Genomic DNA, 27,151 nt, shown 5'->3' on the forward strand with positions numbered 1-27,151 from the left:
GCCACAGACTTTACAACCAGGGACTTTTGCACCTAAGTTTTAACTGTGGCAGGAAAATGCCATAGTTGTGGGATGTCTCAGCATCTCACATGAGCTGCCTCAAGGAACATAGACTTTTGTCTTGATTCGTTTTCGTGTTAGCCCTACCAGATAGGAGTAACTTTAACAGACGTCGCTAAAACTTGGATGTCAGTGTGTGTATACACACTAATCACATTATTATAGAATAATATAAAGAAATAACAAAATTCCATCCTCGCTCTCTGGTCCCAGGTGAGATGGAGTGAGCACACTCACCCTGGCCTCCAGGGCCGGAGGCTGAAGGACCTGGACACGATACATGGAAGAGCCGTTTGCGGCTTCTGAAGAGTAAGTAGCGGTGGGGGATGGGGGGGGAAGATCAGAGTTCTAGGTACGTCCCACTGACAGTGAGTGCCCCTACCACATGCTGGGTTCCCGAAACCTCAACTGAAGACACCCCAGAACCCAGAAAGAGCACCTGAGCACACACAGAGAAGTTGAGACACTCTCTGTTCTTAGCTTGAGAAATAGGCAAGAAATAGACAGTGAAGACTAGAGAGGTTGAGGAGAACCACTTGTTTTCTGTTCTCTCCTCTGGTTCCCCATATCCCAGCCACTAGCAATCTACTGGCGGCAGGACAGTAGCTGCAGTGGGAGCCCCCAGGAGCCAAAACTCCAAAGGAGGGAACCCTTCTGTTTCACCAAAGAGGCTGCTCAAGAGGCTGGGTCAAAAGCCCTTGTCCGTTTCTCTTTCCGTGTTCTGCTGATAAGCTCACCCTGCAGGTACATTTGCAGGGATGTGTGACAGAGTTGGGTAACTGGCCGTAGGAGCAAGACAGGAATTAGAGAGCCCCAAGGAGGTGTGAAGAGGGAGGAACTCGGGGGAGTGACCTCTTAGAGCTGCCTACGAACCCCTGGGCTCACCCCTGAGATGTGCATGTGTACATCTGATTATAAACAGTATGCATAGTTGTTGAGAACTGAATAACAACATAGACTCCTCCCCAAATGCCACACTTGCCGCTGAGTTTCACACACATAAGCTAGACCAAATAGTTCTGCAAATGTTTTGAAACTTATCTGACTCTTGACATGGAGCCCACTAAGTACTTGCTGGAAGCTGGAACTGGAGACCTGAACACAACTGGGCCAATGGTTTTCCCTAACACACAAATACATTTTCTTTGTAGGATTTAAACAAGACTTAGGGTATAATAATGAAATGTGTATAACTTCCAGGACACAATCCAAATTACCTGGGAATAAATAACAGGTGGTAACACCAACGTGAAAGGGAAGTTGGCGATATCTGACAAAGACAACAGAGCAGCTATTAGAAGTGCGTTCTAACAAATAAAATTAAACATCATGAAACAAAGGGAAAGTTTGCAAAAAATAGACAACCAGTGAAGAAATAAGAGATATAAAGAAGAACCAAGTAATAATTTTACAAATGAGACACATAATAACCCAAATGAAATGCTCAATAAATTGTCTCTGTAGCACATTGGAGATGAACAAGAAGAAAGTCAAGTGTTATTATTCAGTGTTAAAAAGAGAGAGAAAAGAAGATTCAAAAAATGAAATCTATAACCAAACTCGTTATAAGGAAACTGGAAATATAAGGACAAGAACAAACGATCAATAGCATCCAGAGAAAATGCATGTGTTACTTATAGGGTAACAACAATTTGTCTCACTGCAGATTTCTCATAAAACATGGAGGCCAGAGGGGAGTGCAATATTTGCGAAGTGCTGGAAGAAAAAGGCTGTCCATCCAAAATTCTAACTATAGGGAGAATATTCTTCAAGAATAAGGTCAAGTAAAACCATTCTCAGGAGAAGGAAAACTGAAAACTCATTTTCAATAGGCATGCTCTAAAGGAATTTATATAGGCATTTCTTCAGACAGAAGGGAAATAATACCAGAGGAGACTTGAAGTATCAGGAATGAAGACAGCAATAGAAAAGGTAAATAATTGGGGAGCTATAATAGACTATTTTTCTATTCGGTTCTTTAAAATGCACTTGACTGTTGAAAGCAAAGCAGTACCATTCATTGTCTGATAGGATTTTCTGTGTATGTAGACACAATAACAAGATGATGACAATGTAGAGGGCTGAGAGGGAAGGGGCCTGTGCCCTGGTAGGTACATTCCCTATTACGTGGCTCTTTCTGTATGAGATAAGCTAGACCTCACAACAAGAAAATTATCGGGGATAAAGAGGAATATCACATGATGATGAAGTATCAGTTCACCAGAAAGACACAGTAATCATAGATATGTATGCCCCTAACAACCGTGCTTAAAATGCATGAAGCAAAAATTGGTAGGATGGAAAAGAGAAGTAAGCCAGGCTGATGGTGGGAGACTTCCACTCCTTTCTCAGCAGATGGAAACAGGGAACGGATAAGAGAGCATCTAGGAGAAGGGAAGAGCATAGCCACCTTACCCTCCACTGCCATCTCCAGGACACATCTCCACCGTAGCAGACCACACATTCTTTACCAGGACACCTGGCACAAAATAAGCCATATCTTGGGTCATAATATAATCCAAGTTTAAAATGATTGAAACCTCACAAAATATGCCCTAAAACTGTATTGGAATCAGAGTCGAAATAAGTAACAAAAAAGTACCAAGGAAGGTGCCAACACTTGAAATGTGAACCACACACAATTGAAGGGTCACAAAGAAATGCTCAACAGAGATTCAAAAATACTGTAAGTTGAATGGGAATGAAAATGCAGCATATCAAAAGTGGCAGGAAACAGCAAAAGCAGTGCCTAGAGGGAAATTTATAGCATCAAAAACTTATATTAGAAAAGAAGAAAAGTCCAAAATAAATAATGCAGATTTTCACATTAATTAACTAGAAAAAAGTACAAAATAAATACAAAGTAAATAGAAGGAGGGGAATAAAAAGATGATCAGAAATTAACAAATTAACAACAATGAAAACATGAAAGTAAAAATAAAATCCATGAAGATATTTTTTAATCTGGAAAGAACAATAAAACTGATAAACCTATAGCAACAAAGGGAACGGAAGTAAGGAATAAGATGCGAATTCTCAGCCCCCAGAACAAAGGAGAAAGCACAACAGACCCCACAGACGTGAGCAGGCTAGCAAAGGGACACCACGGACAACTTCACACTTGACAACTTAGAGCAAATATATCGCTTCCTTGAAAACCACTGACCACCAGAACGCACCCAATATGAACAGAGAACCAGACACTTGTACGTACGAAGGTAATTAACTTCGCAATTAAATTCCTTTAGAAGATCATTCTCCATGTGAACCAGTTTCAGCGGTGAATTCCCCAAGACGTTTAAGGAAGTTTCTCTTCTAGGGAAGGGGAAGGAAAGCACTCAGCTCGTTTTACGTGCTCAGCATTTCCACGACCCGCAAACTGGGCCAGACAATGGAAGAAAACAAACAACACGACAGCAAATCCTTCAGGGACACGGCCTCTTCCACAGACTACTGAGTAAACCCGGAGAAAGCAGATAGAATGTAATACACACCACTAGCAAGTGGGGTTTGCCTGGGAACGCAGAGGTGCTGAGTAGAAAATCAATGGATGTGATATACTATATTATCAGCCTCATGAAGAAAAATCACTGGATCACATCATTTGGAGCTGAAGACGCTTGACAGAACTCAAGGTAAATTAGCAGGGAGGGCCCTGCACACACTGGCTCGTGCCTCACAGTCCCTGTGGGGCCAGCGGAGAGGCAACCTTTACTCCACCCCACCCTGCACCCCAACCAGTGGAACCAAGCGGTGTCCTGTCTCCCCTGCAGGGCTGGTGTCGGGAGCGCTGAGCTGAGATCCCCGGCCTGGCACAGTGAGGGAGTGAACTGTGCTTGGAAGCAATCCACTTTCTACCCTCCATGAGCACAAAGCCCAGTCCCAGCAACACGGTGCGAGTCTGCCCTCAGCTTCCCCCACCTTGGATGACGGCGGAGCCCATCCAGTACCCGTGACCAAGACATAGCGGCAGGGGGCTCCCCACTTCCTCTGGCAAGTTGTTGGTGGGATGTAAGGTCGGTCAACTGCACGGTACCCGTGGGCAGCGAGGGAGCGGGGGCCAGGGCTCACGTTCGCTGGGATGGCGTCAGGGACCGAGTGGAAACTGAACACACGGAGCCTCTGGTTCTTGTACCTGATCTCCACGGGGTGGTTTCCCGCTAAAATGTCTCCTACCCACCACCTCCTCGTCAGGAGAGTGGTTCGCAAATTTCCCTCAGGCTCTACCTTGCGTTCATCCTCTCCGGGTTTCTCCGTGGAACCAGAGTTTCTAAATTAAAGGAGGTCCAATGAATCCTTTCTCCTTTTACAACTTGAGATTTGATGTCAATCCTTTGTTTAGTGCAAGGTTCTAGAGATGGTCTCTTAGGTGTTCTTCTACAGGTTTTATAGTTTTAGGTTCTGCACTTTGAGCCAGCCGAATGAGGCAGGGATGTTTTGGTCCCTCTGTGTGGGGGCTCAGGCCTGACGTCATGACAGCCCAGGTCCTGGGAGATACTGCCCCCGTGTGCTCCCGTGGGCCAAGCTCAGAGCTTGGCGCCACACTGAGGTCCTATCTGAGACCGCGCTGCGGCCTGTCCCCCCTGGCCATGCTGAATGCAAGAGAGGTCAGTGAGCAGAGATCTCAAACACAGGCGTCCCCGGGGGCGGGCAGAGTGGGCTGCAGCCTGAAAGCCAGGCCTGTGGAGTGAGCCCACAGGAGGGCCCCCGTGGGCCAGGACAGGACCTCCCGAGCCTTGTGCTGGCCTCGCAGTCCATGCACAGGGACTGAAATGCCTCTGGCAGAAGGACAGCAGTCGGGGTACAGAACGTGACACTGGGACACGGAGCCTGGAGCGACAGGCAGTTTGCACGGTCAGGCCTGTCTCCAAGCGCACATCTCCCCTCTGTCTGTCTCCCCTCGACGGCGAGGTGGCCATGCCCCAGCACAGCGGCTGTGTCCACGTCCTCAGGAAGGACGCAGGCAGATGCACCAGGGGATATTTTAAGCTAATGTTTCCCTTTTTTAAAAAATTATTTATTTTTTTGAGAGAGAGCGAGCGAGCACAGGGCGGGGCAGAGGGAGAGAGAGAGAGAAGCCGACTCCCCGCTCAGCATGGAGTCCGATGAGGGACCCGATCTCACGACCCTGAGACCACGACCTGAGCAGAAATCAAGAGTCAGAACCTTAACTCACTGCACGACCGGAAGCACCTTAAGCCACCGTCTGTGGTTGGGTCGTTTGCATCAGACCTTTCCAGGTGTTTCCCGGCGCCCCCTGCCCCCACCGGCCGATGGCCTGCGGTGAGAAGGCTCCAGCCAGGGAATAGATTTTAGCTCCGATGTGGTTCTTATCCATCGGAAAGCTGGCAGCTGTCATCAGATTCCAGGGGGAAGGGGGCTCTTACCGGTGGAGGAGGGGTGTCTCCGCTACGTTAGAGACGGCGCTGATCCCGGTCCAGCGCCGAGGATGGCGGATTGCCAACACGATGGCCCCCGTCGGTTCCACGGCAGCTCAGACGCTCGGCTTGGGTTCCCCTCTCGAGGGCACTTTGATGTGCAAACACGCAAGTCAGTTCCTCCCTCTTTGCAACGGCAGCTCCGATCCCAACGCTTTCCGTCAGCCCCGTGATTAGCGATGCTACACAACATGTCCCGAATAATTAGGGAGCGGCCCGGGAACCACCGTGGTGGTTGTGTGAGGGAACCAGGGTTCCATGAGGCTTTTAATTTGCAAAGTTATAAATAATGTTGAATGCCCAGGAGTTTCAATTAGGGATGTTTACTTGTGTAAAATGGGAGAACTTGGCAGGGGGAGCCGGGCTTCTTGTTAGCAAGGACTGGACGTGGCGGGGCCCCCAGCCGCGAGACGCACGTGCGGGAGGTGCGGGCCTGCCGCTCTCCACAAACCTTCAGAGCCGGGGAGGAGGTTTCAAGCGTTTCCAAGTCACACACTGAGCCAGAGTCTGGCAGCGGAATCCCTCTCCAGTGGCTCGCTCACCTTCTTTGGGGACTTGAAAGCACCTGCAGCCTCTTCTCTCAGCCCCAAGCTGGGGTGCGGTCGCCAGAGGTGGGTCAGGCTTGGGATCTGTCTGCCTGTTCTCTGCCTTGAAAGCTTCTGTGTCCCGTCTTCCCCAGCCAACTCTGTCACCGTTCCCGAATCGTGTGTGTACCTGGCCGCTGGCTGGCTGGACAGTCTGCTGTAAGCTCGGCATCACCCTGCCCCTCGGCCCAGGGATGAGCATTTCCTGGACTGCAGGTAGCAGCCATCCACACGATTTTCGAGATGCCGTGGTGTGTCTAAGGGGCTTGACACACGGTTGCACCAGGGCCCCCCAACTGTAAGGAAGAGATGCGACATCTCATGGGTCGTGAGAGTGAGGCTCTTGGAGGCAATGTACCCTCCAAATGCTCCTTTACAGAGCAGCCCCGAAGGCCCCTGTTCTGAGTCGGGTCTCGAGCGAGAGAGGACTCTGCAGCAGGCCCAGGTGGCCCCGCATGGTCCTTGGCCGTTTAGACAATAGGAATCTGAAGACGGACAGAGCCGGCCTCCTCCCGGGCCCAGGTGGTGGACCGCGGCACACAGCCCTGGCCTGTAGGGCAGTCCACGTCCCCAAATGGGGCGCTGCGAGGCTGGGCCGGGACTAATCGTGTCTCTGGCAGATAAGTGTGGCCCTGGCCTGTGGCTGCAGCCACATCCCCGCAGACTCAGTGGCTTAGAGGACAACACGGATCCGTTCCCTTTCAGCTCTGGAAGGCAAAATGTCCCAAACAGGTCTCCATGGATAAAGCGAGCTGTGGGCAGAGCTGGATCCTTCGGGAGGCTCTCGGGGAGAATCCATTTCCTTGTGTTTTCCACCAGCCGGGTCACCTGAGGTCCTTGGCTCGCGGCCTCACATCCCTCTGGGTCTCCCTGCATAGACACGTCTCCTTCTATTCTGACTGTCCTGCCTTCTGCTTCTGCTATAGGACCTGCAGGCACCAGTCCTTGGGGACCGGCCACTGGTAAGCAGCAAGGGGTTGGGCTGGACCCCCAGATATAGAGATGAGGCCACGGGGACCTGCCATCCAAGAGCTGGGGCCCCTCCATGAGTGCTATTGCTCTGGGGCTCGGGGAACCCAGGGTGAGGTCCTCGAGGGGAGGCCAAGCGCCATCATGGGCGCCAGCGGAGGGCCAGCCCTGGGAGGGTTCTGCTGTAGCTCTCGGAAAATGTGGGGAGGGGTTTGCAGGATGGAAGGACACAACGGGACGGATATTCCAGAAGCATCTCGGGACGTCTGCCAACAAGCTGGGGAGAAGGGACAGGAGGCACAGGGGCCCTGGGGAGGCCGGGCTCTGGCCCCACGCAGGGGCTGGGGGCTGGGATCCGTGGCTGGAGAGGGGAGGGCAGGTGGGAGGGTGCTCCTTCCCACGCCCCCTCCCTGTGTTCTGGTCGGCTTCCGTCTCCCCACAAGCTCCTCACACCGGAGGGGGCTCCTCGCTTCCCCGCGAGGACGTTCCCTTCGTGCACACAGCACGGGTTCGCCCAGGACGGCGCAGATGATCCGTCAGAGACCCGGGAGCGGCCGCGGTCAGACACGGGTCGGGGGGTCGCCTCCCACACCCCCTCAGCCGCTGCTCTCCGTCCCGCTGAATGCGAAGCCCCCCTCTGGCTGTCCTTCCCCACACTGGCTCTTTCCTGCATCCGCCCCGAAAGTCATTCCCTGAGCCGCGTGAGCCAGACGTGGTGAGGCACACGAGGACGGGGGCCTTCGACAGCGTGGCGCTAAGCCCCACAGGGCCCGCAGGAAGCGGTGACTCACCTCGAGCGGCTCGCGGCGCTGCTCCTCAGACTCTCTTGGCAGCTGTCAGGCAATCCCGGGGCAGAGGCCTCACCCGGATCAGCTCAGAAGCTCTGGGGGGCACCGAGCAGCCGTACCCCGCAACACTTCCCCGAGGACGGTGCCGGTGGGGCGAGCCGGGGCGCTGACCCGCCGGAGCTCAGCGCCAGCTCCTGCCCCCGGGGCTCCCGGAGCGCAGGCGGCTGCAGAGCGCGGGCACCAGCTGGCTTCCCCTCCGGGAGAGCCCTCGGGCCGCGGCTGCACACGTGGGCCCTTCTTCCCCCGAAAGGATCCATCCCCCGCACCGAGGCTGCCCAAACCTCTTACCAAATGGCTTTGTTTTGTTTCCCCCGTTTCTGGGTGACGAGAAGCACGGAGTTATAAATAGTCACGGGGCGGGGATGTCTGTGGCTCGCAGAGGCTGTCAGAACCAGTCTTGTCAAAGCCCTCATGTTGACAGCCTGGATGTGGCTCCCCCTCCGCCCGCTGCTCGCAGCAGCCCCAGGGAGGGGGACGGGCAGGGAGGGGGCTCCTTCCTCCTCCTCCCTGCTGAGCCTGGAACGTCTCTGGGTTCCAACGGTGCCGGGCCAGGCTTCCCTGGCTTCCTACAGACATGGGTGCCTGGCAGGCTGCCCCTGCCCGTGTCCTTGGCTGATCCCCAGTCCGACCCTGAGATCTGGTGGGCTGTTCTGATCCTGAGCTTTCCCGTGCGAGCGTGAAGGTGGCCTCCATGTGGTCGGGCTGATCGTCTCCTGTCCACATGGGCCACTGACTACGATGAAGCGTGGACGGGGCTCTGAGCTCAGGGTCTGCTGGCTCTGGCAGAAGCGAGTTCAAGGTGGAAGGGGTCTGCCCTCACCATAGTCCTGGCACGTGCTCGCCGGCTCACCGAGATGCCCCACAGCACCGTCCACGTGGCAGGCACCTGAGCAGGAGGGAGACTCTCGCTTGCCTTGGACCACAGCCTCCCAGTGCCCCGGACGCCTCATCTGCGGAGCGGGGGTAAGACACACCCCCCGTCACACCACTGTGAGGACTCATGTGCCATTTTGTGAAGGGTTAGTTACCCTGAGCGTTTGCAAGGAGCTGGGTGCTCTGTCTGTGTGCAAAGCGAGAAACAAACAGACCCCGCCGGCTCAGCGGCCCTTGCAAGCCCTCTCCCACCCACGATGTCGGGGTCTCCTTACCCCCTTCCCGCCACCCCCCACAGCAGCACGGCCCCTCCTGAGGGGAGATTCCTTCCTTTCCCGTCTCCGCCCCAGAGACGGCTCAGCGGCGTGTGCTGACGGGTGGATCGGACGCCCCCGTGCCCGGTGCAGAGGGGCCGCAGATTGCCGGCACTCACCTGGTCTGATGAGTTCTTTGTCCCCCGCCGTCTGGGGTTGGGAAAACAGCCTCCTCACCCCTGTGTCCTGTCTGATCACATGGACAACGGAGGAGACGGGCGATTCCGAACATCGGGGAGCCCCCGGTACCAGAATTAGCGTGGCCTCGCCGCTAGAATCGGGCCAGTGGGCTGGTTCTTAGAGCTTTCCACGAACTCCTTGTGTGTCCTTACAGGAGCCAGAAAAGCCCCCAAGCCTGGAATTCCCATCGGGAAAGAGGAAACCTAACTCTGCGTGCAGCTTAGACGAGGGGCCCCTCCCAGGGCGATGGGGAAGCTGCTCTAGACGGTGGAGAAATCCGTCACTAGAAGAAGGTTCGACGGGCACAGGGCGGGTGTCGTCCCGAGACTGAACGCTAGGTCCTCCTCGGACGCCTTGCGGTTCTGAAGTCTGACGCGGTCTCTACGAAACCTTCGGTGGAGGGGGCGGTGCGGGGTCTGATAAATGCTGGTCCCTTCAGTGTCGGGCCGCGGGAGACCCTGTCCTCGAGGAGACCCTGCGATGCTGTCTCCCTCCCCCGACTCAGCTCCGAGCTCTCCTTGCACGGATCCGCTTCTGTTACCTCGGGTAAAAGGTTATCCCAGGAAGAAAGCTTTAGAAATTCCACAGCTCACGAGAAAATCTGAAGCTCAAAATAAGTTAGAAAAAAAAAAAATTCCCTTTTAGGGATGCAGAGACATTTCTCAGGATAATATATTTTGAGGAAGCTGGGAGCAGGGGTCCGCTCCGGGTCCGTCAGGACGTGCTTAACAAGGGGTGCCGGCCTTGTCGGATGCCGCCGGCTCTGGGTGCCCTGCAGAGCGTCCGGCAGGGACCGACGGGGGGAGGGCGCTCTGCACCAGGCAAGGGAGCTTCGGAGGAAGATGACGCCTGTCTCAGAACGTGTCTGATGGGCTGTCATGTGGTAAGGAGAGCGAGCCTGCTCTGTGCGGCCGCAGGGACCGGAACAAGACAGACGGAAGGCGGCGACAGGCCAACAGATGCAGATTCGGGAAGGAGACTTATCAGAGCCGCCCAGCCGTGGCCGGGAGTCACAGCTAACATTTGTCGAGCCGGCACGCTGTGCCAGGGACCGGGCTGAGCCCTCTGCGCACCCGGCCCTACGTGCTGCTTAGAACGCCCAGGAGCGAGGCCGACATCACGGGCGTCGTACGCATTCCTACCGTGGGGACAGGCACAGAGCGCGTCGGCGGCGCGCCCGACGCCGCTCCGTCCTCTGAGAAGCTGGGATCGGCGCTCTGGCCGCGACGCCAGGTCCTGCCCCTGGTGACCGTCACAGTGAGTGCTCCTTGGGCGGGGTGGGGGTGGCTTCCGGCTGGACGATGAAATCCTGCTTGTCCCCTGCCCTGCACGGCACAGCGGCCTGAATGACCTCTCAGATCCCATGTTGCACTGAAGGGCCTGGGATGCGTGGTGAGGGCATCAGCTGACCGTTTCGGGGCACACGGTCGAGCTGGCCGTGGAAACAGTGGATTATCTGAGGGAGAGGAGCTGAGAGAAGGGTGGGCCACACCGCTGTGTGCGATGGGGGGACGGATCCGGACAGGCGCGGCTCCAGAAAGCAGGGAACACGGCAGCGTGGAAGGTCCAGAAACTCCGCCCATCTGCCCCGCGCTCTTGTGGGCTCCTCCACTCCACCAGCCGGGGCCGAGCCTCAGCCACGTGGAGAGTCTAATGGGTTGTCAGAGGCCGGAGAGCTCATTCCGCGCTGACGTGACTCTCCCGCAGAGAGCTCCGGTCCCGAACACGGGCACGGAGAGTGTGCAGTGCGGCTGGGCGGGTGCTCAGGGCAGGGCCTGCGAGACGGGTGCGGGCAGGAAGGGAAGGGGGCGGTGGGGAGGCTCAGGTCAGGAGAGGGAAGGGCTTGTCCGGGCCCTGGGAGGGAGTGTGGCTCACAGAGGAACCGGGGAAGGAAGGGCCCGGGCATCCCTTTCGGGGCATCCCGGGGCATCCCGTCCAGTTGGGTGACGGATCTGCAGCTCGGCGGAGGGTTCCGGGAAGACGCGATCTGCTCGAGCTGGGTTCCCACCGGCGCGGCGGCTCTGCCCTCCCCCTCCAGGCGGTTCTGTGAAGAGGGTGTTTTCGGAGGGCGCCCGGCTGGAGCAGGTGGCTAAGCCACTGACTCTTGATTTTGGCTCAAGCCACGATCTCAGGGTCGTGAGGTCGAGCCCCGCCTGGGCTCCGTGCTCAGTGTGCTGGCGGCTTCAGATTCCCCTCCCGCGGCCTCTGCCCACCCCCTCCGCTCCCGAGCCTGCTCGCTCGCTCTCTCTCTCCCAAACAAACAAGTCTTCAAGGAGAGCATTTTCTGAGCAGCCGCCCACCCCACTTTTCCATGAAGACTCTTCCCGTGTCTCCTGGCCCTTCCGAAGCCCGGCAGGCAGCTCTCCCAGCCCCCTAACCCGCACCATTTTCCATCTGGTTTGGAAAATGTGCGTCTGTACTTAGACCGTTTTACAGGGTTTCCTCTGCGCCGCGGCGCTCCCGTGTTGCCCCCGGGACTCGGCTCCTCTCCAGGTCTGCATCCAGGAATCCTCGGTGCTAGTGCAGGACACGGACGGGGCAGAGGAGGCGGGGAAAGGGTCCCGCTCTCCCCAGACACGAGCCACACGGCCGCCTCATGGGCTCACGTGGGCCGCCTGCCGGTGGTGGGCGCCGAGACCCCCGGCAAACGCTGCCTGCCCGGCTGGCCCAAGAAGAAGCAGTGCCTGTGGAAGGGTGGCCATGCTCCTATGGGTTAATTCTCTTTTATTGCTGCTGCGTTCTAGCTCTGGGTTGAGAAGCCGCCCCGGCCACACTTAGAGGTGTGAGACAGTAATTGTCTCAGACTCCCCCATCGCGTGGCAGAAAAGCCCACGGAAGGGAGTGCTGCCGAGCATGAGGGCTGCTCCCCACGAGCGCAGCCCCTGCCCCTGGAGGCCGTGGGTCAGCTGCTGGGACCCCACCGGCCCCTGTGAGCACCGCACAGCGACAGTCAGGACCCCCCTGCCGACACGAGAGCGGACACCTCCAGCTTCAGCACGAATCTGGGCTCTCCGGCCCCCACCCAAGGCTCACGTTTGGACCCCGGGAGCAGAATTTCTCCTCTGGCACCAAACACAGAATAAAGAGCCAAGACACCTTCTCAGGGGCCTTCAGCCCCTGGAGCGGCGTCTGAGGGAGGAATGTCCGAGACGCATCGGAGCTGGAGCCCCGCTTTGCGAAGCCGCTGTGCAAGGCCTTGGGCCGGCGGCTCTGTCTCTCTGCTTCTCTGCATCCGCGTTGTTAGAGACCGAAACGGATGCACAGACGGTGGCCAGGAGTGACAGCGGATTTGGAGGCTTCCTGGTCTCTCTGTCCTGGCTTGGGGGGCTCCCCGCCACCCAATCTCCAACACCCTCACCCACGACTGTGTCCGCTCCGTTGTGACACCTTCCAGCTGCCTCCCCCCCACTGACTCCTGCTGTGCAAAGACAGAGCTGCCCACAGCGATCTCCGGGCAGGCACGAGCTCCTAGGGTGCAGGGATCGGGTCCTGCTGCCACCGATGCAGTACCAGCAGCGAACGGGCTCGCCTATTGCTCTGACAGGACAAGGTGACCCCAAGACGCCTCCTCTCCCTTTCCCAAAGCCAACCTCTGGCTCCAGGCCCGCTTTCGGGACCCTGACCGCCCGGGCTCCCCCCGAGCAGGAGGCTCCACTCCGCCTGCTCGACTTACCGAATCACATCGGCTTTGACAGAAGGATAATCCGGATCCCGTTGGCAAAGGTCTTCAGCCCCCAGAGTCTCCACGGGCTGAAAGCCCAGACCCATGGTGCCCGCGGACAGGCCTGCTTCACGAGTGACATCAGACGGGCAGTCAGAAGGCCGAGCTGGAGGGGCTGCCCCAACCCCAGTGTCCACTGGAGCGCGGTGTCCCCTGGGCGCGTGACTCCCGCCGGGCTCGGGCCGGCCGCGCTCCTGGAAAAGGCCCCACTGGCACCACCCCACAAGCTGAGGGCGCGCGGACCCTGGCGTGCCCTATTTATTATTTATTCAACTCTGACACTGCATTAAGCAGCCTCCTGAGGGGAGCGCAATTGGATTCCCATGAATTAAAGCACACGCGGGGACGAGACACAACAGGAACAATTTAATTTAAAATGATAGAGTGACGTCGCCTTGAGAGCAGAGGCTGTTTTCCAAAGGAAACAAGCATAGATCTTCCGCAGGAGGTGCACACCCGCGGGGCCCCAGCCCTCGGACGGAGAGGCCCTCTGCAGACATGGCGCACAGCTGCGCTTCCAGACGGACCCGACCCAGGAAAATAGACGTGGTTCCAGAGTCCAAGGTCAGCCGATGAGCTTGGCGTTCAGGGTCTGGAAATCTGGCACCAAGTTACACCGCCCGCTCCCCCAAGACTCGACACCCGCCGTCCGGCTCCTGTCCGGCCCCGAGGACATGCCTCTCTCCCCGGATGGTGTGGCCCCTTTTTGCATGTGTCAGTAGAGCTGGCACACGTCCTGGGGGGCGACCCGGCCTTTCGCGGCCGCGCTGGGAGGTGTCGTCGCGTCCGCGTGTTTTCTGACTCACCCTGTGGTTCTATCGATTTCCGTCTGCTGCTTCTGCTTGTTTGTTTTTTAACATAAGGACTTTGGGGCTCATATACAGGGAGCATGATTTATAGCTCAGATGATCACAGATGCTTCTAGCCCGTATAAGTATTGAAGGTCAGGGGCAGCTGGGCTCTCAGGGTCCCTCACAGCCCCCCCACCATTAACAGGTGTCCCAGCCCCCTGGCACCCGCAGGCACACATGCCCTTCACGCGACCTTGTCCTGTTGCTCCATCCTAAGCCCCCCTCGCCAGCACTCCAAATGTCTGAGATCTACCTCCTACCGCCACAGTCCTGGCTTTTCTTTTGCTGTTTCCTAGACGGACTGTGTCTGTGACCAGAGAGTAAAATGTAGAGAACCTAGGGTTTCACGTATCATGTCGAATCAAAGGAGAGGTGCTGGTTGCAGGGTGGGCTTGCCGGCAGAGGGTGCTGAAGGCTGGAGGTGAGGAAGCACAGAGTTGCAGTGCGGATGCCCTAGGCTGTCTGTGTTGAAGCTCTGATAAGATCTGATTTGTGTTCTGAGAGAATGGGGATCAGGTCTGAGTTGCTCAAGGCGCAAGACCACAGACTGTAGGAGCAGGAAGTGTGCGGCCGGGGCTGTGGTGGACACTAGGTCAGGGATCAGCGACTATAATTAAGCCAAAAAAGTAAGCCCTACTGTTTATCCAGAGCCGAGCTGGGGTTTTGGGGGGGGAAAGAACAAAGTGGGGTTATTAATCATAGACTAACGGAGACTGATATTCGGAAAGATGTTTGTATATGAAATAATAGAAGTTATTAGAAAAGCCCAGACTGCAGAGAGAGCATTATCTCCCCACCGTGAAGGCAGGGGATCTGCTCCAAATGGTCCCTAAAGCCCAGAAAGATGTAATAATCGACTCCCTCATTGAGCATTGATTGAGTCTGGAGTAATTAGGACGAGCAAAATTCATTGAAGGTTGTAGGGGTCAGGGAAGAGCCTTTGCAGACTCAAAAGGAAGAAAACCATTCATGAAGAAGGGAATTCTAGAATGTCCGTCCAGCTCAGGGGAGACACTGCGAGGTGAGGGCTGACGGACTCTGCCCATGCAGTCACAGAGAGCCCTTCCAGATTCTGGGCCTTTGTTCCTGGCTCAGCAGCAGCAGGAGAACATACCCAGGTGCCACGTCCCAGGAGTCCTGCCCTGGGTACCTGGGGCTACATGGAAACCACAGGAGCTGGAGACTGACTGTCCTGGGGACCTCATGTTGCCAAGGAGCCGGATCTGGGCAGCAGCTCAGCTGGGCTCAGTGTGTGGCTCTGCTGATGGAGGGCAGGGCAGGAAGTCCCGTGCCCACCAGAACCAATGGAGGGGTATCATCTCATCAGCCTCCCAGAGAAGCAGGAGGTGAGGGGGTGAGGCCTAGGGGCAGCCCCTCAAACCTGCATCCTCTCACATTCCAGGAGAATCACCAGGTGTTCGGACAAAACTCAGGTTGACTGTGGTTAAATCTTGGCTTGCTTGGCCCATGTGGACACACGCAGAGCTGACAGGGTGCCATGCTGAGCTATGTCTCTGCAAGGCTGGGGGGAGCAGGACACCTGTTGGCATGAAGACGACACTGGCCAGTTCCTCTGGCACCGTGCGGAAGCAATAAGACCTCCAGGATTTGGGGACAACTTTGGGCAGCTGCCGTCATCTTTACTGGTCACTCAAGGTAACACTGTTCTAGGGCTTTCATGCAAACCTCTGTCTCAGACCCCTGCACTTCTGTACCGCGGCCGAGGACAGCATGCATCGGGCTGGATCGGACACTGGCTCTAATCATGCTTGTCTTCCAACGAGACGCTCCTCTTTGAAGGAGAAAGTCAGGGACACGCGCTTTCCTTCCTCCTATCCCCGCCCCGCGTCTACCCACGTGGAGGCACAAGTCAGCTCGGTGTGCCGGGCTTCGTGGTGGAGGCAGGAGTGGAGAGAAAGAGGCCGGCGGAGGGGATAGACGGAGGGAAGTTTGGAGAGGTAGACGGTCGGTGGATGGCAGTGTGGGGGGGCGTGGGAGGAGGGACGGCTGGACGCCTAGACGGAGGGGTGGGCTGGAGGGATGGGGGGAGGGGGAGGGAGAGACGGGCGGTGGAAGGCGGTGCGGCGGGTGGGTGGGGCTGGAGGGAAGGGCGGAGAGGGACGGCGGACGGAGGGACGGACAGATGGGAGGGACGGCGGACGGAGGGACGGAGGGTTGGGTGGGGACGGACGGACGGCGGACGGAGGGTACACGGGCTGATGGGTAGACGCGGCTCAGTGCAGGGACGGGTTGGCGCACAGACAAACGGACGGATGTGTGAGCCGGCGGACCGCTGCCCCCGTGGTGCACCGTCTGATGAAGGCACTGACAGGGCCTGTGGCTCCAAGGGAAGGTTGCGCGGCCGTAAAGTCACCACGTCCCGGAGGTGGGAGAGGCTTCCAAGGCCCGTGAGTTCCCACTGTCCGTTCGCTAAAGCAGCACAGTAGCATCCCTCACTCAGACCGACATCCGTGTGAATTTTTATCCAGAATGAACCGAGGGACAACAAGGGAGCAGAGAAACCGGCACCCCACTGCCTGCAGGGAGACACTTTACCCCTGGCACGGACTGTCCCCAGCTCCCCCAGAAGATGTAGTTTTGGGGCAACGCTTCACCTATTACAGTAACCCTAACAAGTAACAACATTGGGGTAAACCGTAGAAGCCAAACGTGTGCGTTGACTGAGTGGGTGAATGAGCTCGCGGCGCCCTCCGCGAGCCAGGCCCCTCCGCCGTCCTACAGCTGCTCTGCTCACTGGCCACCACGTCTCGGATGTGCTGGGCTTTGGGACAAGAAGAGAGAAGGCGTGGCGGGAGGCAGACAGAGGATGGTGGGCAGCCCAGAAACTCACCTCCAAAATGAGCCCCAGCTCCTCCCCCGCAGCATCTGCCGAGCCCCCTTGGAAGAGAGCAGCACCCCGGACACCGAGAGGATGTCTGGCTTCAGGGGCCCAGCAAGGGATCGCCACCGTGAGGGACAAGGCCACGCAGGCCACCAGACTCCAGCGTCCCTGCAGCCGCAGTTCCCCTGAGCGCCCCCCACCCCCGCACACATCGTCCCCTTCCTCCCGTCTGCGAGGCCCCTCCGTCTTCCTCTCGGTCTCCTTTCCTTGAGGACCGTCTTCCTGCAGCTACCCTGGGGACTAAGTCTGCGGCAAACAGACCGTTGGCACAAACCCTGTGCGTTGTAAACACGGTTGTAAACACACAAATCATTTGACCTGGATGTGTCTCGCGTCGGGCATGTGTGCGCCTGGGAATAGCAATGTGGAGTTTCGGGCACGCAGACACATCGGCGCTGTGCGTACGCACACACACGGCGATGTGTTCCATTCCTGCGCACTGGTCAATGAAACACAGCACTGGGGCTCTTTCCGACCGCAGTCTGCGAAGATCGAAGCACACGTTTCCCCACCTGGCAGGCAGAATGATGGGCTCAGACTCCACCGTCTGCCTTGTCTCTGCCCACTTCCTCGTCCACTTTTTGAAGTTTTCAGATTTGTCAGAAGACCCGTGGGACCACCTTCCACCGAGACTCCACCCAGAATGAGCGTCTGTCCCAGAGATCTCCAGGTCCCCAAGGTCTCGGATGCCAGCCGAAGTCCTGCTTCCAGAATGCCGAAGCAAGGTGCCCTCTGCATCCGTAACGTGCATATTGCTGGGGTTTGCTGAATAACGTTTCCAGAAACATGATCTCCGGGAATAATGCACCCACTTTAGCCTGCAGGGGAGCAACTAGAGGTAAGAGATGTGGGTTTGGGGGGAAGCGGAAACACTCTTCTCGGGGAGATACCAGGGAGAAACAGTGTTCCCGAGACCACTCAGATGGTCGGAGAAACGGTGTCCCGAGACCACTGAGATGGTCGGAGAAACTGTGTCCCGAGACCACTCAGATGGTCGTCGGAGAAATGGTGTCCCCAAGACCACTCAGATGGTCGTCGGAGAAACGGTGTCCCGAGACCACTCAGTCGCATCCGCTGAAGCCGTTCCTCTTTCTTTCCTGGGGCTGCAAACTACAGGCTACGCTGCGCTTATCCGCCGCCCCGCTGGCTTGGACCTCTCCCGGGCTGGAGGCCGTCCCTCCGTAGCTCCGACTCACCCGGGAAGCTCCCGCTCCGGTCCTGACCTTCTCACTTTCCTCCCATGCGTCCCCCCATTCACGCAGCACCGAGGGACCAAGACTCACCCTCTGCCCACCAGAAATCGCTGTGTCTGTCCTAGGCTCTGGGGGCAGAATGGACAAGGGGACACGATGGGGCAGGCCGTGTGGGGAGAGGGCGGTTTGCTCCTCCAAAGGCCTCCACGACTGGGTGTGTGTTTCTCAAACGGGGTTCTTCCTGATTCTTCCTTTCTGGAAGGTGTGTTACGGTACCCGGAGCCACCACACATCTCCTCAAGAAACGGCAGCGTCTGGAAGCCCGCCGTGCGCGCCGCTCACTGCGGATGAAGTTTGCACCTCCAGACCCAACCCCAGAAAACGCACAGGCCGTTAGATTCAACCGGGGGCTGGGTTTCAGCGCAACAAGCACCTGTGAGGATACACGGAGGCCGGCCGTGCGCTTGTAGGTCCTGGGCAAGCAGAGGGGTTACGGCTCGGGGCGCGTTACGGGAGGCCAACTGGAGGGGGGGGCCGAGAACATGGAGGGGGCAGAGGCTCAGCCTAGAGGTTCACGACGGTGGCCAAGAAGTATCCGGGGCACCGTCACTTCAGACTCCCTCCAGAACGATTTTATTTTAAAACGTGGATTAATAGGAAGGAGAGGACAGAAGCCGCATTTGGTGCGAGATGGTTGAAAACAGCTGGCTTTCGAACCTGCTGGCACAGTCACATGCCTTACCGCACCGTGGGTCTCCGTGGAAACGTCTACCTGCCGCACAGATGCCCGCCCACAGGACATAGTGAAACACGGAGACTCAGTTCCCGGCTTCGCTGCACAGATAAACGTCCCCGAAGGAGTAACTAGAACCACCCAGGAGATGAGCATTTCCAGGCAGCTCCAAGAAGTTGTGGATGACATTTCAATATTACGCCTGTGGGGCCCAGTCGGGTGTGCGGCCCCCCCCACCCCGACATCCCTGTAACACGCTGGGGTCCACGGAATCGCAGCGGGGAGTGCACCGACCCTGACCGCCCGACACCCCACGGCCGCAAACCCATACCCCGCCAGGCGTGCATGTGCGTGTATGGGCGTGTGTACACGTGTGTGCACGTGTACACGTACGCGCCCGAGACTCGTTTTTAGGCACGTCACTTCCTGCAGCTGGGGATTCTCCAGCTGGGAACTGTGAATGTCTTGTGTGTGGGAAAACCTGTGAGGTTGAACATGTGGATTTTGGAGGGTGAGAATGAGTAACGAACACTGATCCATTCTGGTATTACTTTGACAGTTTGAATTCCCACAGTTCCCTTAAGACCAGATCTCGGGAAGGCGTTAATCTGTTCAGCTGACCAGAAGGAACACAGAGCTGAGGGGCCTCTGCTTGCGTGTCGTTCAGGACTCGGCTGGGGCCTGTGGGCCACCGACAGCTGCTCTGAGCCTGTCACTAGTCACTGGGCAGGATTTCGTGATTTGGCCAAAGCTCCGGACCCCAGAGAGGTTCCCGGTGAGGGCTCATGGATAACATTCAGATCATGGATAACATTCAGAAGACACTAGGTACGAACTCAGCGACGACCCCGTCTGCTCTTGTGAAGCTCAAGAGGTCAAGTGCTCAGGACCCCGTCTGCCCTACTCAGCCCTTGACAGGTGACCCGCCAGGTGGCCTAGAGCCGAGCCGGGGCCTTCACGAGGGGGCTGCAGGTGGTGTTGTGTGTGTGTGGGGGGGGTCCTATTAGGGTGTAAATAGGGAGGGGCGACAGGGAGGGAGAAGCTGAGACCACGTGCACGCCCTAGAGGTCGGGTGGGATGCGCGTGCTCAGGAGTCGGTCCAAATGGGTCATGAGACTAGAGGCCTCACACAGTCCCAGTGACTCAGATCTGGAAACTGCCTTCGAGGCTCCAAGTGGGAAGATGTTAATAAGGAAAGGCTCTGTCACCCAAAGGAGCGGGCTCCCGGTACTTCAGCAGCAGGTGCCTCAGAACGCCCCGTTGCTGGTGTCGAAGGTGGCGGCATCTTGCGCGCGAAGCCGGTGCTCCCAACACATGGAGACTCGCCTCATTCAGAAAGTTTCCCGAAGAGCTGAGGCAGCCTCCTGACCAAGCAAGCGTGTGGGATCACGGGGTCAAAGACCGTAGAGGTCACAAGACACCGTGAACACCTTCTCATCCCGACCCTGAGGACCAGGGCATCGTGGATGACAGGGAACTGAGCAGCCTTGGTCCAACCTCTCATCCAACGCTGGACCAGAAACCTCGTCCAGGTTTACCCTCATCTGGAGTCTGCTGAAACTCCTCAGGAAGTTCCCCAGGACTGTGTCTCTGAAAGGAAATGCAGCATCACCTGGTTTCACGAGTGTGGAGGCGTGAACAGTTCCTCTGACAGTAAACCTGGTGTCTGAGATTTATGCTGTGCCCATCTCAAGGGGTGACACCAACTCACCGCCTCCCACGGACTCAGACAGAGCCCTGTGCTGAAGGGGGAGCCTGCAGAAGGCAGTCGGGTCTCATGAAAACAGCTCCGGTGCCAGCAAGCCAGTTATGAGCTGTGACGACAAGCAAGTCCCTTTAAAATCTTCAGGTCTCAGCTTCTCTGCGTGATTGAGTGGGACAACATGTGCGGCCCCTAGAGCACAGAGCGGCTGTGCGGGGCGCAGAATTGATGGAGGGGGCTTGCAAGTGGCACGAAATTGTCCCCTAAGTGGGTGCGGGGGACCCAGCTGCAAAGTTACGGTCCCTGCGCGTGAACCGCTGCCGAGGGAATGTCGACGGACACGGGAAGGTGGTGGCTGAGATGTCTGTGACACGCAAAGGAGGGGTTCCCGTTTGGGACACATGGTGGGCTGTTTACCCTGAGGAACCTCCTGCTGCATTAGGTTAAACACATGGACGTGACATTTTAAAATCGTGTCTTCAGCGTAGCCGAGCTCCTACGGGAGCAAGGAAGCCCTCACGGCCCCTCCATGCTCTGCTGAAGCCTGTGTTGTCTCAAAGGCACTTCATGTCCCAGGACCTGGGCACCTGACTGCGGGGGTGACCTGGGAGGGGTCCCTGGTGAAGAGCTGGGCTGAGGCCCTGGCATAGGCGTTACCCCCTTCTTGGAGAGAAAATGACCCCCCCAGTAGAGCTCAACAGATAATTCCCAGGCTCCTGGGGTGACAGCAGGTGCTCCCCCCGGCACCGGGGAGCTGTGTTCCAGGGATCACATCTGTTAACACTGGTGCCGGCTGCTGTCACTCCCAGGGACGTGATGGAGGCAGACACACATCTTCTCTGGTGCCCCCGCCTCCCACCCGAGTTCCTCCTCTCAAAGGCACACGCTGAATTGAAGACAAGAAGTAGGAAAACCAAATAAAACACAGCAAGAATGCGATAATGGGGGTAGAAACAAAACAAACAAGAATAATGCTCCCGAAGACGTCATACTTTAGAAGATATAAAATAGGTAGGTTTAATAAAAAGAAATAAATTTTTGAGTAAAGTTATTAAAAAATAGGAGACAGTCAAACAGATAAGGCATATATGAAAAACAAAGAGAACTTGCAAAATGAAACACCTCATCAGTTCGATTTAATTCTCAGCGGGTGGGTTAAAGGGAAGTTTTGAAACACCTAAACAGACGGCAGGCGGAGTGTGGAAGGTAAGTCTCCGCAGACGGCTTGAAATTCAGCACCGAGAGGGGCAGGTACGGGAAAGACGAAAGAGACCGGGAGGACTAGGGTGTCGTGTGTGCAGCCCTGTCTGCACGTCAACGTGACTCCCAGGGCGGGATGGCGGGAAGGGAGGAGGCAGGGAACAGGCGGGAGCGACGGAGGGAGGGAAAGAGGAAAACAAACGGGAAAAGAAGACGTTGCGCGTGATGGCGAAGAATCTTCCAGAATTAATTAAAACCATGAATCATCCCATCCTGAGAGCCTAAGAAACCCTAGTCCAGATAAATACAATAAATCCGTATGAAGCCACATCGGGGGAGAAGCACGGAATTCAAAGGAGAGAGTAGACGTAGGAGCGTCCGGGTCACCGACAAGGCGACGCCGGAAAGCGGCTCCCGTGCGAGCAGGGATGACGGGACCCCCAGGAGCCAGGACCCCTGTGAAGAGACGCCCCCGCGTTTTCCGCCTGGAACTCAGTCGACAAGGAAGATGAGGCACGTTTTCGGATGATTCCATCTGAGAGGGAGAGTGTGTCCCACGAAAGAACTCTCTAGCGTGTTTATTTGGGGGAAGACGGGTGGCGAAGGGCGTCGGAGCGTGCAGGGAACCCCCAGCCAGCCTGATCGTCGCGAGCCCAGCAGCGCCTGACTTCTGCAGCCAAAGGACTGGCAGTGCTGTTAGCACATCCTCCACACGTGTCCTGGTCACCTGCTCGTGAACAAAGGCACAGCTCACCAGCAGGACGTAGACACTCCTATCACCGGGTGACGGGCACCTGCTTGGGCTGGACACAGAAGTGTCCAGGGTGGACCGTGCCCCACGGGTTCCCCTGCTGTGATCCTGCTGCTTCTCCAAACCCCCGACGGCTCCCACGGGGTTGCTGATGGGCCTTCAGCCTTGCCTGTGTCCGCCGAGCTCGGCTCGCTGCAGAGCGCCGTCTCCAGTGCACACCCCCTGGGCTTCTTCTCTCTCGGGAAACCACTTTGAGGAGACGCGCCTGCCTACAGGGTCACTCCCGGCCTCTTTGTCTGGAACTTGTGGCTCTTCACACTACCCTGTGGGCCTCCCCAACCTCAGCTCCCAGCTCTGGGGTCGGATCCCACACCCAGCTCTGCTCCCGCCACACCAGTGTGCACAAGCACACATGTGCGCTCTCACACACATGCTGGCACATGTATGGTCACACATGCACACACGAGATTGTGTGCACAGACACACGGTCACACACACGTGCGCTCTCACAACAAGCTGGCACACATAGTCACACAGGCACACGAGATTGTGTGCACACACACGGTCACACACACATGCACTCTCACACACGCTGGCACACGTATGGTCACACGCACACACGAGATTGTGTGCACACACACTGGTCACACACATATGTGCTCTCACAACAAGCTGGCAAACGTATGGTCACACACAAACGAGACTGTGTGCACGCACCCATGGTCACACACACGTGCACTCTCCCACACACGCTGGCACACGTATGGTCACACACGCACACACGAGATTGTGTGCACACACATGGTCACACACATGCACACGCGCCTGCGTGCACGCATTGTCACGCGCAGAGGCCGGCACCCACAGGCGCGCGCCCGCACCCCCAGTGTGACTGTCTTGGATCCTTTGTCGCTGACCTTCTATCCATGGCCCAGGTCTCTGTGGGGGGCTCGTGCCCTGGGAAGCCCACCGTACCCCACAAAGCCGTCCATTCCTACGTTGCCCCTCCCCGCCAGGGTTGTTGCGATGACTGAATGTTTGTGTCCCCCCAAAGTCATGATCGAGGCCCTAATGCCCAGCGTGGCTACCCTGGGATGTTGCGCCCCCCAGAAAGTAGAGTGAGGCCGTGGGGGTGAGCCTGGTGCTGCAGGGTTAGTGTCCACAGACGCACGTTCCGAAGAGCTTGCTCTCTCTCCGGGTGCCTGCAGCACAGCAGGGGGACTCGAGCAAGGACAGGGCCATCTGCAGCCCAGGCAGAAACCAAGTCCGCTGGCGGCCTGACCCCGGGCCCCCAGCGTCCCGAGCTGGTGTTCACACTCCCAGTCCGTGGGGCTCGTCAGGGCGGCCGAGCCGATGAGGACCGCTGTGAACTCCCTTCTGGGCGCTCACAGCGTCCCATGCTTGTGGCTACCCCCACACCCGCTGTCCTGCATGCCTACTTCGATGTCCCTGTGCCCCACAAAGGACTCAGAGGCCGGTGTATGTTTTACTGACTTTGTATCTTCTGCTCAAGACAGAATTCCAAGGACAGAGTGGCCCGAGTGCTCAGAACATGTTCCCTAGGGAGGACGACAGTCTGGCTAAGGTGCTTGGGGCCGAGACCCGGGTCGTCCTTTGGAAGACGGAACCGCGCACGTGTTTCTCGTTGTGTGACAGCGCTTTCCACGCGCTAAAAATGATCTCTCTCCTGATTGGAATTCTTTGTGCTTCTTGGCTTCTTTGTCATCCAAGATTAATATTTATCCGAATAATTATTTTCAAATAAGATAAAAAGCAATATTTCAAGCCTGAGCCTTCCGACGCCTGCAGGAAATTCTGCGTGCTTCGAAACCATTCATCAAAGCCACGCTGGCTTGAGGCGAGTGGGATGTGGGGCTCCTGAGCTGGACGCGTCCGCCTTCTCATCACGCCGAGCCCTCCGTGCGTGGCGCGTCAGAGGACGCAGGCAGACGCAGAGTCGCAGACGCCGAGCAGGCACGGGGATCCTTGGGACGTCTTGTAGGGTAGGACACCTCAGAGCACACCTGTCACCAGGAAAGCCAAGCTTTCATGTGTTCAGCCTGGAAAATTCTTCTAATGCGCGCATTGCGTGCGGAGTGCTCTACTCTCGCCGGACGATTCCGAGGGAAAGCCTTTCTTTCCTATTGACCCACATTCAAAGCAATGACCCTTCGTGTGGTGTTTACTGGCTCTAAATGGGTTTGTTCACGAGGGCTGGGCTGATCGAACCTTTCTCTGGTTTGAAGGAATGTGCCCTTTGCCGATTGGATCCCTAACCCATATCCCGTCTTCTTGTAAATACCGTTAAGTGTGTGTCCATGTGCCGACTTCCCCGTGGATTGCACATAATTGCTGAGTTCACAATGTGTTTTTCACCTTGCAGACAAGCAGGATGCACGTTCTAGGATTTTTAACATTTTTTTTTTTTTTAAGATACAAAAACTCGTTTGGGAGATCATTCCATATTAGAACAGCCGAGGAAACCCCATCTCTGGGGAGATGTTTGAAACCCAAGTGTGGGTGATGGTTTTGGGGTCCAAAGCTGGGCCAGGCTTATCTTGTTAGCGATGTCCTCAAGCTCCAAGCTCTGCAGCTGGCTGCTTCAGCCCCGCTGAAGTGGAAGCACCTGTTTCCTTCTTGAAGGGTCATCTGTCAGCCCCTCTGGCCTCAGGGTGAGTGAGTTACCACGGGCAGGGATGATTAAGACCACAGTGATTCCCAATATCGTCCCCTTTGCTCCAAAGCAGGGGAGGGGAGAGAGGGGCAGCAGGGGACCAACACCCGCCTCCTCGTCCTGGAGAAATATGGCTCCGTTTTAGGACCTTTAAGGAAACTCACTTGGTCCGGACAAGCAGCCCCGGGAGAGCACAAACACATGCCATTGTTCATAATCTGTCTCTTTTCCAATAGGCTCCGATCTGGGATGAAAACATCAGAGTCCAAGTGATTTCCCGCAGGAATCATCAGCACAGAATCCGGATTCTGGCCCAGAAATTGCCATCTCCTGCCATGGTGACCTGAAGACTTTCACTTTGCAGAAAGGCGCTCAGCGGAGGCCGCCGATGCTGTGTCCACCAGACAGAGAGCGGTTTCCTCTCCCAGATCTCCTGGTAGGAGCCCCGATCCTGGGCATTGGGGCTGCGCGCACGACCTAATCACCTCCGAGGGCCATCACATCGGGCGCCCAGCCCCTGTGGACAAGCACCCCTGTTCTGTGAGTTTGTGGGTCTGGGCGGTGCGGCGCTGTCCCGAATGCCTCCCCTGCCCGGCACCGTTCCTCACACGGCCTTCCTGGTGGTCCCTCCCGGACGTCACCTCCCTCGCCAGTGCGTGTCAAGATCTGACCCCGTTCCCCAGTTCACCCGACCCGCAAATGTGCTCCCTGAGCACCCATGGCTTGTTCCCAGGGTTTTATGAGCCGCCGGTGAGAAAGGGCGTTTTGCCCCCCACTGCACTTACGTGCCCAACCAGACCCTTGGCTGTCTCCCGTAGGGTCCAAGGGGGAAGGATCCCGGGTGCAGGGCGGGCAGGACCCGTGTGAACCGCCAGGCAGGCCTGTGACTCGGGAGGCTGACACTCCGGTCATCAGACAGTGTGTGCCCGGACAGGAGGGACCGCACACCCATGCTGCCTCGTGGGCCTTGCTCAGATGTCTGCCTTGTCCCGTCTACTGCAGGGGACAGCCACGTCATCCAAAGGACCCCGACACCTGGTCTAGAGAAGCTCATGGGGGTGAGCTCTGCCGCAGGACAGGATGAGGCAGGGGACGGGGGGCGGGCGGCGGCCCGTGCGGGATGTGTCTGCAGCTCTGCGTGCTTTGCTGGGGTCCCGCTCCGTCCTCTTCACCGCTCCTGGGTGAGACCCCAACATGCCCCTTCTCACGTGTAGTCACTGGGGCTGCAGGGTGTGGTGGTGGCTGCAGCGGCGGGAGCCCAGCTCCGTCCGGGTGTCCAGGCTCGGACCCGCAGTCCCCGGAGGCTGATGCCATGTGGCCACCTGCAGGGTGTACCCGGCGTGGGGCCGTGTTTCTGTCACGGAAGAGGTCCCTGCATGGTCCCGAGGCCCTGTTCCCCTCTGTCCCCGCCCCACGTGGTGAAGGACTTGCCCACTCTCGGACAGCTCTGTCCTCCACCCCCATACCTCCCCGGGTGAGCCTGGCTTTGCTGTGATGGATTTCTTTTCATATAAAATTTAGGAAGTCTTAGGAGGGAGGGAGGGTTGACCTTTCAAACACACAGGAATGTTTGTTCCCATCACTCCCGGCAGAGTGATGGGAAGTGAGGAGGGGGACTCGTCCCGTCGCCGGATACGCAGGAGCTGAGCCAGCGTCCACACTGCCTGGGACACCAGCCCTGGGTTCCAGGGCACCTCCCTCCCTCTGCCTTCTGGCAAGGCTCTCTTTTGGGCTGTTTTCTGTCCCCTGGTGACATCTGTGGGGGCAGTGCCTCCCACGGACATGCCCCGCAGAGGAGAGCCCCGTCAATCTAGAGTAAGTCACTTGGGGTTTTCCAGACCAAGAAGACCACGAAGGCATGGTTCTGACTTAAAGTCTTCGAGTAGAGCCAGGCGGGATGGTCCACTGGGAGTAGCATGGGGCCTTGTTCACGCCGCAGACCGCGACACCGGCCTGGGGTCTCTGTGTCCTGCTGGGCTCTGCCGGATGCGGACTTGCCTTCCTGCCTGGGAGCCGCGCTGAGGTCTGTAAACACCGCACAGCAGCGTCCCCGTCCGCTCCCACATCTGAAGCAGGAGGCTGAGCGTCCAGGAGCGGCCAGCGTGGCGCATCCTCGGCAAACCCCACCTCCCCTGGTGTGCCCAGCAGCTCGGAGCCC

At 57.3% G+C, this 27,151-nt stretch overlaps 1 long non-coding RNA gene across 1 annotated transcript; it reads left to right on the forward strand.

Annotated features, from left to right (window-relative positions):
• Positions 1 to 10,112: 10,112 nt before the first annotated feature.
• On the forward strand, positions 10,113 to 26,845 carry LOC116594511. Its single transcript, XR_004287264.1, has 3 exons — positions 10,113 to 10,523; positions 25,230 to 25,533; positions 25,996 to 26,845. It is a non-coding gene; the product is annotated as an uncharacterized LOC116594511 (long non-coding RNA).
• Positions 26,846 to 27,151: the final 306 nt, after the last annotated feature.

This window comes from Mustela erminea, chromosome 6, assembly GCF_009829155.1.
Source record: "Mustela erminea isolate mMusErm1 chromosome 6, mMusErm1.Pri, whole genome shotgun sequence".
Taxonomy (NCBI): Eukaryota; Metazoa; Chordata; class Mammalia; order Carnivora; family Mustelidae; genus Mustela; species Mustela erminea.